Source organism: Ipomoea nil, unplaced genomic scaffold (assembly GCF_001879475.1).
Source record: "Ipomoea nil cultivar Tokyo-kokei standard unplaced genomic scaffold, Asagao_1.1 scaffold3069, whole genome shotgun sequence".
NCBI lineage: Eukaryota > Viridiplantae > Streptophyta > Magnoliopsida > Solanales > Convolvulaceae > Ipomoea > Ipomoea nil.
In genome coordinates, this window is record NW_017619497.1 from 577526 (window position 1) to 590494 (window position 12969).

Genomic DNA, 12969 nt, shown 5'->3' on the forward strand with positions numbered 1-12969 from the left:
TAGGGAAAATGAAAAGAAAGGAAATTGCAGTGGAAGCTGGCTTTGCGTTGGATTTTCCGCCCCGCACCGCACTTTCCAATGTTAAATTACGGTCGTGCCCTCTTATCAGACAAGATGACGCATCATTGTGGAAATCCGGGGATTCGTCCAATCCCCGCCGAGTCGACACGTGGACTGACTTTCACATTTTCACCAAATACACTAGGCCGATATTGTAGATCATGGTCTAAATTTTATCCCGATTATGTACTTGCAGTTCAATTGTTATATGAGTTAATTCCATTTTTTATTTCTAAATTATAAGTATGAATTCACTTTTAATCTTTTTTTTATTAAAACATCCTTATTTGATATTAGTATTATTATAACATAATTATTTTTTGTCTTTTGTTAACAAAATCATTAAAATGCAGTTAAATATAAAGATATTTCAATCTATTTTATGAAAAGTAAATTAACTCGTTATATTTTTTATATTTATTTTTTAAAAAAAATTCATAATTGAAGACCAAAACGCCCTTATATTTAATGAAATTAGTAAATTATTTTGTTAATAGATAATCAAAAATGGTCATGCTACAATAATACTAATACCAAAAGTGAATATTTTGAAAAAAAAAATGACTAAAAGTGGACTCTCACCTATAAATCTAGGAACAAAAATGGAATTAACTCGTTATATCATGGACCATGGTCCACCGTCGAACGCAATGATTAATTCCCTCGCTGAATTTTAGGTACCTGACCTGGAGATTTAAGGTTATTCTATACTCAAAAACAATAATTGAACCCTTGATCTTTGATTATAGATAGATAAGATGAGAATATAATTGTGTTGTATTCAATAATAATGTCTGAGAGTACAGGGAGCGAATATATAGAGATGCGAGATAGAATCCTAGTCTAACACGAATAATATAGTCCTAGTCTAATATAGATAATAGAGTCCTAATAGTCCTAATACTCCCCCTCAAGCACAAGGTTGGTCAGACAAAACATTGAGCTTGCAACGGAGTAAATTAAAACGTACAGACGAAAGAGACTTAGTAAAAATATCCGCTATCTGATCTTTGGTAGAAATAAAATTGACTTGTAATTCCTTCTTCGCGACTTTATCACGAACAAAGTGGTAGTCGATCTCAATGTGCTTGGTGCGAGCATGAAACACCGGATTAGCACACAGATAAGTAGCTCCCAGATTGTCACACCAGAGTTTGGGCACAGAAGGTGGCGCAAACCCGATTTCCTTCATCAGAGAGACGAGCCAAGTAACCTCTGCAGAGACATCAGCCAGTCCTTTGTATTCAGCCTCAGTTGATGAACGAGCCACAGTACGTTGTTTTCGGCAAACCCATGAGACAAGATTGGTCCCCAAAAATACAGCAAAACCACTAGTAGATTTGCGATCATCAGGATTGCCAGCCAAATCCGAATCAGAATATGCATGAATATCTAGAGAAGGAGAAGACGTAATCTTAAGACCAAGATGTAGTGTCCCATTTATATACCATAACACCCTCTTGAGAGCCGCCCAATCCGCAGTACAGGGAGAGTGCATGTGTTGACACAAACGATTGACTGCATAGAAAATATCAGGCCGAGTTACCGTAAGATATTGTAGAGCACCTGCAAAGCTGCGATACTGAGTGGGATCAGCGTATGGTACCACGGCATCAGTCTCGGCCTTCGTGGTTGAAACCGAAGTAGCCACAGGCTTGCAATCAACCATACCTGCTTCTTTTAGAATATCCTTCATGTACCGTTGTTGAGACAGAAGCACGCCATCAGACAACGGAATGGTCTCAATACCCAGAAAGAACGAGGGCACACCCATATCACGAACTTTAAACTCAAGAGCCAACTTGTCAATAAGAGCAGTCACATGAGCCGTATCAGATCCCATAACCAAAATATCATCCACATAAACCAGAAAATATAAACGAGTATTGCCATGTGAATATATAAATAGAGAGACATCCGTCTTGGAAGGTGAGAAACCAGCAGAAACCAGAAAATCATGCAAACAAGTGAACCAAGCACGGGGAGCTTGCTTAAGCCCATATAAAGAACGTTGAAGGAGACAAACGTGTCCGGGCATCGTTTTGTCTTCATAACCAGGGGGCTGGCGCATATAAACCGTCTCAGCGAGATTGCCATTTAGAAAAGCATTGTGTATGTCCAACTGTCGAATAGTCCATCCACGAGAAATAGCTAAGGATAAAAGAAGACGTACCGTAGTCGGTTTAACAACGAGACTAAAGGTCTCAAAGAAATCCTCGCCGGCTATTTGATTGAATCCCTTGGCAACTAACCGAGCCTTGTAACGCTCAATCGAACCATCAACCTTTCTCTTGGTTCTAAACACCCACTTACATCCAACTACATTCATACCTGATTTAAAGGGAACAAGCCTCCATGTATCAGTGTGCACCAAGGTATTAAATTACAAATCCATTGCATCCCGCCATTAAGGAAATTTAACCGCTTGAGTAAAACATGTAGGTTCAGGAGTAACAGCAGCAGCAGATAAAGCAACATGATCATGTGGTCCCGAACTTCTCGTATTCATTCCATGAGAGCGAACAGATGAGGGCATGTGACGAGACCGACCACGAGGCCGGCCTTTTGGCCGAGGAGCCGGTTGGTCCGTGACTGTCCGCTCGGACTCGGTCACGGGCTCGGCAGTAGCAGGCTGCTGGCGGTGGTGGTCAGAAGCGGCTATGGGCGCGGCAGGAGGGTCACGAGCCGTGACAATAGTCGGATCACCACCAGAAACAATTGGTGCAACACCCCACGGCTCCGGGCGTGGTTTTGGAACCTGCGAATCCACAGAAGCAACAAAAGGAAAGACAGCCTCATCGAATCGCACATTGTGACAGATAAAAACCTTGTTACTGTTAGTGTCTAAACAACGATAACCACGAAAAGATGGAGGATATCCTAGAAAGACACAAGGGGATGACCGAAACTGTAGTTTGTTGCGATTATAGGGACGTAGATTTGGAAAGCATAAACACCCAAAAACACGCAGATATGAATAAGATGGAGGAGACCGATGCAAAAGATAATGAGGAGATTTATCAGATAAGACAGGAGTGGGCATTTTATTGATTAGATAAACTGCAGTTTCAAAAGCATAATCCCAAAAACGAGATGAGACAGAGGATTGAGCCATTAATGCTAGTCCCGTTTCAACAACATGCCTATGTTTACGTTCTACCCTGCCATTTTGTTCATGAGTATACGCACATGATTGGCTGTGACGAATACCTAAGGACGCAAGAGTGGAACCAAGCTTTTTATATTCTCCCCCTAAATCAGATTGAAAAGAAATAATCTTGCGAGAAAAGGAACGTTCAACTAGTGACCGAAACTTATCAAATATAGCATACAAATCAGATTTAGCACGCATGGGATAATACCACATATAACGAGTGTAATCATCCATAAACAACACAAAATATTTAAAGCCAGACGCAGAAAGTAATGGCGCAGGGCCCCAAATATCTGAATAAATGAATTCCAAATGACGCGTACTAGTAGTTTCAACACGAGACAAAAGAAAACGAGAAGATTTTCCTAATTGATAAGAGGAACAGACATTGGGAAGATCACTAGAATTAAATGTACCAACAGACGAAGACGCTAAAATTTTACGTAAGACTCGAGAATGAGGATGCCCCAACCGCATGTGCCAAACGTAAGAGGACCGTGCAGCAACAAATGCAGCAGGGGAAGCAGAAGACGCATGCCATGTGTAGAGACCCCCAGACGCATGTCCCTTAAAAAGAACCTTCTTGGTCAAAATGTCTTTCACATAGAAACAAAGAGGGTGGAACTCAAAGAAAACATTATTGTCCTTTGCAAAACGCTGGACAGATAATAGAGAAGAAGAGAGACTAGGGACATGCAAAACATCATGTAACTTAAAAGACATAGAATCAGTGGCTAACGAAGCAGAACCAACATTAACAATAGGCAAACCTGTACCATTGCCGACTCGCAGAGTCTCCGGGCCATCATAACTTGTCGCAGAAGTCATCAAAGAAGAATCAGGCGTTGCATGATTTGTAGCACCAGTGTCAAGGAACCACTGATGAGGACCGTTGGAATCACCAATATCACCAGAGACGGTCACATTAGCCTGAAAATCCGGAGCCCCTGAATAACGCCGAAAACAGTTGGCTCCCGTGTGACCAAAACGGTCACAAATTTGACACGGATCATCATAGCGCCAAAAACAATTGGCTCACGTGTGACCAGAATGGTCACAAATTTGACACGGATCATCATAACGCCAAACACAATTGGCTCACGTGTGGCCGAAACTGTTACAAATTTGACACGGATCATCAACGTCACGTCGTTGACCGGACCGCTTCTGATACGATGTATCTTGGTTTGATGCCATCGGCTACTGCTACGAAGTGAGGAACATGAATGTTGGAAAAGAAAAACCCTGGCTAACTAATACCAGATGAGAGTATAATTGTGTTGTATTCAATAATAATGTCTGAGAGTACATGGAGCGAATATATAGAGATGTGAGATAGAATCCTAGTCTAACACGAATAATATAGTTCTAGTCTAATATGGATAATAGAGTCCTAATAGTCAGATAAATTCCTTTCACTCAACCACATCCCAAATTTTATTTTTTATTTTTTAAAAATATATGCATACTATAATTATTGTTTTTAAAAATAGTCCACAATACAATATGGTCATGGTCCATGGTATACTTTGCGCACTAGGCCTGTAGGCCAGACGGCCAGTCATATTCAATTATTGAATTGTTCCGTGGAATACTTCCACTTGGAGCAATAATGTTTAGTATTGAATTTTCTATACCATATTTTATATTATTTTGATGGAACCCAGTTTTCCATTTAAATATTAAATCAAAAAAAATATATAGTTTAAAATTATAATAAAGATGGCTCCGTAATAATACAATGAAAGAAATCATTTTTTATAATGAAAGAATTTAGAATTACTATTTACTACGGAGTAATTCAATAGTATATATTATATAAATTTTGTTTGTGTAATAAGTATTAGGAAAATTATGTGTGATAGATTTGATTAAACGGGTGTTTTATAATTTTCTGGTATGAAAATTATGTTTCACTGAATTGATTACACTTTTCGGGAATAATGAAAGAAATTATTACTGTTATGAGTGGATGATATATATATATATATATATATATATATATATATATATATATATATATATATATAGGGGTTTGATCATATGAGACCACCTTTCTACAATCGTTATATCGTGCATCAGACGCACAATGCATTGTTCACTCTAGCCCAAAACAACGATATTTTTATAAGTTGGTGGGGAGTTTTTAGTTCCGCAATTATGAACATAGAACCGTGTCCACCTTGCAAGGTGGACATGGTTCCACAGCATAACGATTGATCATACACGCATTGGGCCAATCGCAAACCAACTGGCAAAGCTCCCCTATCTTGTAACAAAAAGGTAAAATTGCTCACCCCAGATGCCTTCATAATTCACACCGCGACTAGACAGAATTGTGGAGGGACAAAACTCCCCTATCTTAATCCAACACCAGGCACATTTAGTTTAATTATATTAAATTAATTGTTTTTATTTAAACTTTATTTATGAGTTTTTTTGAAAGCTACTGGTTCTATTACATTGTAGTATCTGTTCATATACTTTCTCAACCTACTGAAACACAAAAAAACCAATAACGCCTCCACTGAGGCTTAAACTCATAATCTTCCAAATGGAAGTCCAACCCGGGTACCATTAGATCACATAGTCCTGGTAACTTTATTTATGAGTTAATTGGATGCAATATTATAAAAAGTTTTAAATTTTAAATTTTATTTCATATAATTAAATACAAAATCTAATAATGACATCATAATATAATGCATCAAAACTTATTATATTAATTTATACGGGGTAGATAGAAACAATATATTGTGAAAAATGTCACTTTAGGATTGAAAGGGTAGTACTTGGTAGGGAATAGAAGAGATTTCAACCCCAACCCCTACGTTACGGCAGAGTTTTTGAGACAAATTATTGAAATGTATGTATCACAATTTTTTCTCCCATTATTTTGGGAAATTGTTTATAAAATTTTACGTAAATATTTTCAATATTTTTTGAATGCTACTAACTCTATTACATTGTAGTATCTATTCAAATATACTTTTTCAACCTAATGAAGCATAAATGTCAACAACGCCTCCACTGAGGCTCGATCTCATAAACTACATGACATTTAAGCACAAAGTACTTAGCAAAGAAGTAAAAAGTGAAAAAGAAGTTCAATGGAATTTTTTGACTAGACAGAATAGTGAAATTAAATCTTATTGTTATATATATTTAACATGTTGTCGTTAATGTGACGCCAACTATTATGTGGATTATATGTGTACAAGTATTTTTAAAAAATTAAACCATATTTTTATTTTAAAACTAATTACTTCTTTAAAAAAAACTTGTATTCTTTAAAAAAAAAAAAAAAAAAAAAAAAAAAAAAAAAAAAACACTGACTTGACGACCATGGGCAGCCTTCATTGAATTTTGACCTCATTGTGAGGTCTAGATCTAGACTAGTGCACTAGTTGTTGTTATGAAATAGTCAGTAGCAGCTGATTCGATGATCGATGGCTATTTTTATAAAAATTAAAATACAAGATAAAAAAGTGTTAGTTTAAAATAGATAAAATAATAATAATAATTGTACACATAAGATCTACATAAGCATAGGATATCACGTGTTAGCTTAGTTAGCGTCACATTAATAATAACTTTATGAATATATAATAATAGGGTCTAATTACATTTTTTTGGTGGGATTATGGGAACGGTCTAATTACATTATTTTACCAATTTAAAGTACTTGATTAAAATTTTTTCAATTAATAAATTTAATTACAATATTTGTTAGCCTCAAGGTGCCAAATTGACATTTTCTTTCTTTATTTATTATTCACATACTACCACTATCAGTTTTATAATATTATTTTGATTTGTGTATCACAATTATTAATTTTGTGGCAGGCCACAAGGCTTCGCACTTGGACGTATATAAAGCAGGATACCTGCTCCCTGCTACCTACCAAAATGGACGTGGCCGATTGAGATAACCTGCCGTGCTAATGCAATTATTAATTATTAATATTTATAATAGAGTTAATTCTAAGAATAATTATTTAACTATTGATCTTTATTAATTTTATATCAACTTTTAATTTGATTATAATTAATCTTTGATTATTAATTTTGTTTCAGATTTTGTTTTTTGGTTAAATATTCGTTTAATATGCATTAAATTTAATGATAATAATATAAAAAGTAGCTAACAAATCCCTTTCAGATTTGCATATTTAAGAGTGTTGAAACAAAAGATATAATCGCCTTAGATTTGGAAATTAAAATTATCAATATAATGGTCCGAATTTACTCGTGCATCAACATGTTCTTCACATTTTTACTAATGATGAACTTAGTGTATGAAATTATGAACTAAATTTGTCCATTTCAATAACAAGTAAAATTTTACATTTCTAGCATTAAATTTAACGGTTATTAATTGGAAATTTGACTGGATGATCAAATCAGAAACAAAATCAATAGTTAAGAGACCAGTTATGGTCAAATTGAAAGTCGATGATAAAAATGGGTAAATGTCAATGGTCATGCGCAGGCAGTCTATGCGCACATGGTTATTTAGGCATGTGGGTTTGCATTGCTCTGGAGGCAACCAACATGCGCGTACTAGGCCTGCAGGGCAGGCGGTTCATGCGCACCTGATTACTTAGACATGTGGGTTTGCATTGTTCTAGAGGAAACCCACATGCACGTACTAGACCTACAGGGCAGGGTAGGTACTCCATGTGTACCTGGACCCTTAGGCATGTGGGTTTGCGTTGCTCTGGAGGTAACCCATATGCGCGTACTAGACCTGCAAGGTAGGGCAGGCGGTCCATGCGCACATGGTTACTTCAGCATGTGGGTTTGCGTTGCTCTAGAGGCAACCCACATGCGCGTACTAGGCCTGCAGGGCAAGGTATGCGGCCTATGCGCACAACATACATGCACAATCATGGTCAATGCATATTATTATCTCGCTTCTCAGCGGTCGGTATTCTTATCCCGCTTCTTAGCGGTCGAAATATTATTTTTATCCCGCTTCTCAGCGGTCGACATATTATTATACCGTTTCTCAATGGTCGGTATATTCCACTTCTTAGTGGACCGCTAAGTTACCCTTTGAGGTGAAGTGTCTCAATGACCCAGCGCAAACAGAATGCAGCAAATATCTCTTTCTTTTTCTTTCAGGGTACGTGTGAGAGCTAAGTTGTCTTGACGAACAACATGCATGGAAGGTTTTAGGGACCGAGCACTGAGCTGTCCATAAGAAATGAAGAGCTTTTATACCAATAGTCGAGAGAGTCAAAGGCGCTTAGAAGGCCGAGAGCGTCTATACTTTCTTTGCCTGTCAAAGACAAACAAAGAAAGTTGTGGACTTGTGACCCGTGGGGGAGGGGGGGGGGGGGGCATTTAATTGCAAAAGTGTCGGCCCAATCGGTCCATTTTTATTGCCAAGGAAAGAATAAAACATGAAACAAAATAATATAAGATGTGATGCCATAGGGTTCAAACCTAGCCCACAACCTCAAGCATAACAACACAAAATTCAGACCACCAAGCCACTCAAGATCTTATCTACTAAAGGGCGGGAAACAATACTTGCATAGAGTGCACTGGAAGCAAATTACAGGGCGTTTGGTTTGAGGGATTTTAAATTCCCTTCCCACTTAATTCCCACCTAATTCCAAAGACCATTAAATTCCATAGTTTGGTTGGAGGGAATTGCAATTCCATGGAATTGCAATTCCCCCATTTTCATGGAATTAAAATCCCATGTCCCCCCCTGGGATTTTAATTCCTGGGAAAAAAAGATAGTGATGAGTCAAAATTACCCTTCCTTTTTTAACCTAAAATTAATGTCTAACAACAATAATGGACATTTTTGACTTTATACTAATTCCCTTTCAATTCCCATATATACCAAACATTGGAATTGAAATTCCCAGTAATTCTATTCCTGTCAACCAAAAACTGGAATTTAAATTCCCACTTTATTCCAAGTAATTCAACTCCCATGGAATTACAATTCCTTTCCCACATAATTCCCCCCGTCCAACCAAACGCCCTGTTAGTGTGGGGACACGTGTGTGGCCAAGAATGAAGGTTGCCCGATACCGTCCATTTGTCAACTATCCGTGAGTCCTTCAACAATATAAATAGGGTGCTTTCCCTCCCCTCAAAAAACCACCCCTTAGCTCACAAAACCCCTTCTGGTCCATTGGCTTGAGTCCTAACTCCCAAGCGGCTATAGCTTGTATTGTTTATTATTTGGGCCGCCATTTGGATCAGTATCTCGAGTTTTATACGTACTATTTTGGACCTAACGCACCCGGTAATAAAGCTACTATTTTCCTTCACCCATTCTGTACATCTATACCCAATTTAGGGTGAACCCGATTTCGGCAAAACCATCAAGTATATTAAAAATGTACCTTTTCATGATTTACACAACTATTTTAACCATGGTTCATGGAATGATGATTAATATTACTCCATCAAACATATTTTAAATTTTTTATTGATAACTTTAAAAAATATATATATGGAATTTAACGTACCCAGCCATGCCATCTCTATATAGGTTGTAGCTAAGATATGACACTTACAATTACAAAGCACTTGGTTGCAAAGAGAAAATTAGGGGATTGAGAATTGTAATTTCTCAAGATAGAAATAATGCAAAAATAAAGTAGGAAACCAAAATTTATTTTTTGGGTGGGAACATAATTATTATATGAAACTTATATTGAGTAAAATCAGCAGAGGTCATGCGAGTTTGGTGATTTCGTCACCTTTAGTCCTAAGCTTTAAAATCAATCTTCTGTGATCCTTCGAGTTTTGAATTCGACCTGTCGTAGTCCTTTCATTAAGATATTTCATCTTACTCGTGAAAAGTAAGGGCAAAATAGTCTTTTTATTGCAACCCTAGCCAAAACAATTCATTTCCCTCATAAATTAGCCCTAATCCACCGAAAAAAGTTGTAATTGAACGAATTTCTGAGGGAAAAATTGCAATTGAACGAAAAAAATTGAAATTGAAAACAATTAGGGCTAATTTATGAGGGAAATGAATTGTTTTGGCTGGGGTTGGAATAAAAATATTGTATTGCCCTTACTTTTCATGACTCAAATGGAATATCTTAACGGAAAGACTACGACAAGTCGAATTCGAAACTCAGGGGATCACGGATGGTCGATTTGAAAGTTTAGGACTAAAGGTGACGAAACCACCAAACTCATAGGACCTTGGCTGATATTTACTCAATTTATATTCTAATGTTTTGTTTATACGCAGGAACGGGCTAGGAATTCCGTTGAGGGGGGTGAAGAAGAAGGGACGGGTCCAGAAATTTTTTCCAGTGAAAGCGAAACGTTAAAACAAAAGAGATAACTTGAAAAAAAAATTTAAGAAATATCTGTATAAATATTGTTGGATATGAGCAAAAAATAAAACCCATCGAAACTTTATAAAAATACTAGTATTTTATATGCGCGATGCGCAAAAAATATATGTCCAATATTAAAATCTTAGTTATATTAATTTTTTAAAAATAATAGTGTGTGTGTGTGTGTATATATATATAATTGTATAATTCATATTAATATTATTGAGGTAAGAATTATAGAAATGATAATTTACTAAATATAACTATGGTAACATTTTAATTAAAACCTAAAAATGAATTCAAACTTACCATTGAAGGATGTAAGAAAAAATATTGTGTATGCATGTACATGGTAATAATAATGTGGAAAGATAACAGAAGTTATAACGGCAGAGATATTTTTGTCCAAAAAATTATGTAGTACAGCTTTTATAGCACAAGGTACAAAAAAAATTAATGGAAAACATGGACATAAACCAGGGGTATAACCTGGATTGAAGCTTATTATGTTTTTAGATTCATAACAAAATATGAAATATAATAATTTGAATAAAAAACAGTACACATCTCATTATTAATATAAAAGAATGTTATATGTGTGTGTATTAAATATTTTTTTTTAAAAAAAAAAACTATTAAAAATGTAATTGTGTTGAAGCCAAAAAAAATTGTGAAAATGTGTTAATGTCAAGATTTGAAACTCATGACCTTCATTATAACCAAACACAAGCTTTGCCAACAAATCTAACTCACTTCTTTTTAACATTTATCTATTTTTTATACTAATACTAAAACTTGTACTATGTATACATATATACATACAAAAGTTATATATGGAGTGGGGGTGGGATGAGGGGGGCAGCTGCCCCCCTTTGGCTCCGTTCTTGTTTATACGATAATTAAAAATGAATAAGTAATACAAAGATTAATATGTCCATGAAAGTGTCATTTTTTTTTTTTTTTTGAAAACCAATCACGCCATTATTCGTTATCATGAAACAAAGCATCCACATTACAAAAAGAAGTGTCAAACCACTCCCTACAATCAAATGTAGAAATTAAACATCCTCCTTAAACCCTAGCAAGTGGTGACATGATTTGCTAATCATTAAACATGTTGGAAACTAACATTAAGCAAGACTTAACAATAGACTTTAATATCCTCATTGACTATCCAAAAGCCAAATTTATCTCCTTAGAGCATCCTTATCAGTAGAAATATTAGAGTGGAGAATGTAAGAGTGATTAGGAAAGAAAATGTGGAAGGGGAAAAAAAAAAACAAAATGACTTTTTAAAATGAAAAAAAATTAAAAAAATAAGTATATCAGGTGCGTCGAACGCAGCCGGGCGCGTGGCTGTGGACTTGCTGTGCGCGTCAGCAGGTCATATTTCTTTCTTCTTTTTTTTTCTTAATTTTTCCATTCTCCCCACCCCTTGCAGATGAATTCTTTTTGCATTATCTCCTCCCCACATCAACTATGCTCCTTTAATGGGAAGAATTCATTCTGAAAAAGCTCCAAAAAAAACACTATAGTGGATGCTCTTACACCCTTAATTACTAGCATAACAATATGCAAATCACATATCTCCACAACCGCCCTCTCAACTCTCAACCCTTTTAACTAATTCAAAGCTTCCCAAACACCCACCGCCCGACCAAACCCCATAACCCTTCTCATGTATAATTCCGTGTCCACATTCAATTTTAAAACGCCTCCTACTGGCCCCAGTTAGTGTTGCTGCCCAACCTAATTTCACTCAAAACCCTCCCAAACTCATTAGCCTGCCTCTCACTTGCCAAATACGTACTACCATTAACACCCTTCCTCCAAGCTCACAAAATGAAATTTTTTTATCGCGAGGCTATCTCAAATGGTTCCACCGATCACCCTAAAATCTTGCTCCATCAGCAATGTGGGGTTCGAATCTCAATGGAAACCTGCGGGTCATTGGGAGGCCTTGACTGATCAGAGATGATTAAGATCACTTATGCGCAAAGTGTACATGCAAGGGGTGGGAAATTCATGAGAATTGACGGGAAAACTAACGATTTACCTCTTGATCCAGTAGCTCTTAGGTAGGGGTTCTATCATTCTAGGGCTTAGGATTAATCTGAAGTAAGTTTGAAAACCTAATGTACCAAAACAAAAAAAAAAAAAAAAAATCCCTCCACCCTCTCCAAGATCAAAACACCAACAGCCCTCAAATTGCCCGATTTATCTTAAGAAGCTTTCGCAAACTGACACTCGGCAAACAAAGAGTTTACTATATAAACTCGCAAGCAAACTTTCGCTAATGTGGCAAGCAATGACAAGTTATTTTTATCTTATGGATTCCAAACAAAATATCTACTTTAAAATTTATCATGAAAAAATTAAAAGTTAAAAATAGAATTTGAATGTTCAAGTAATATTTTCAAATCTCAAACC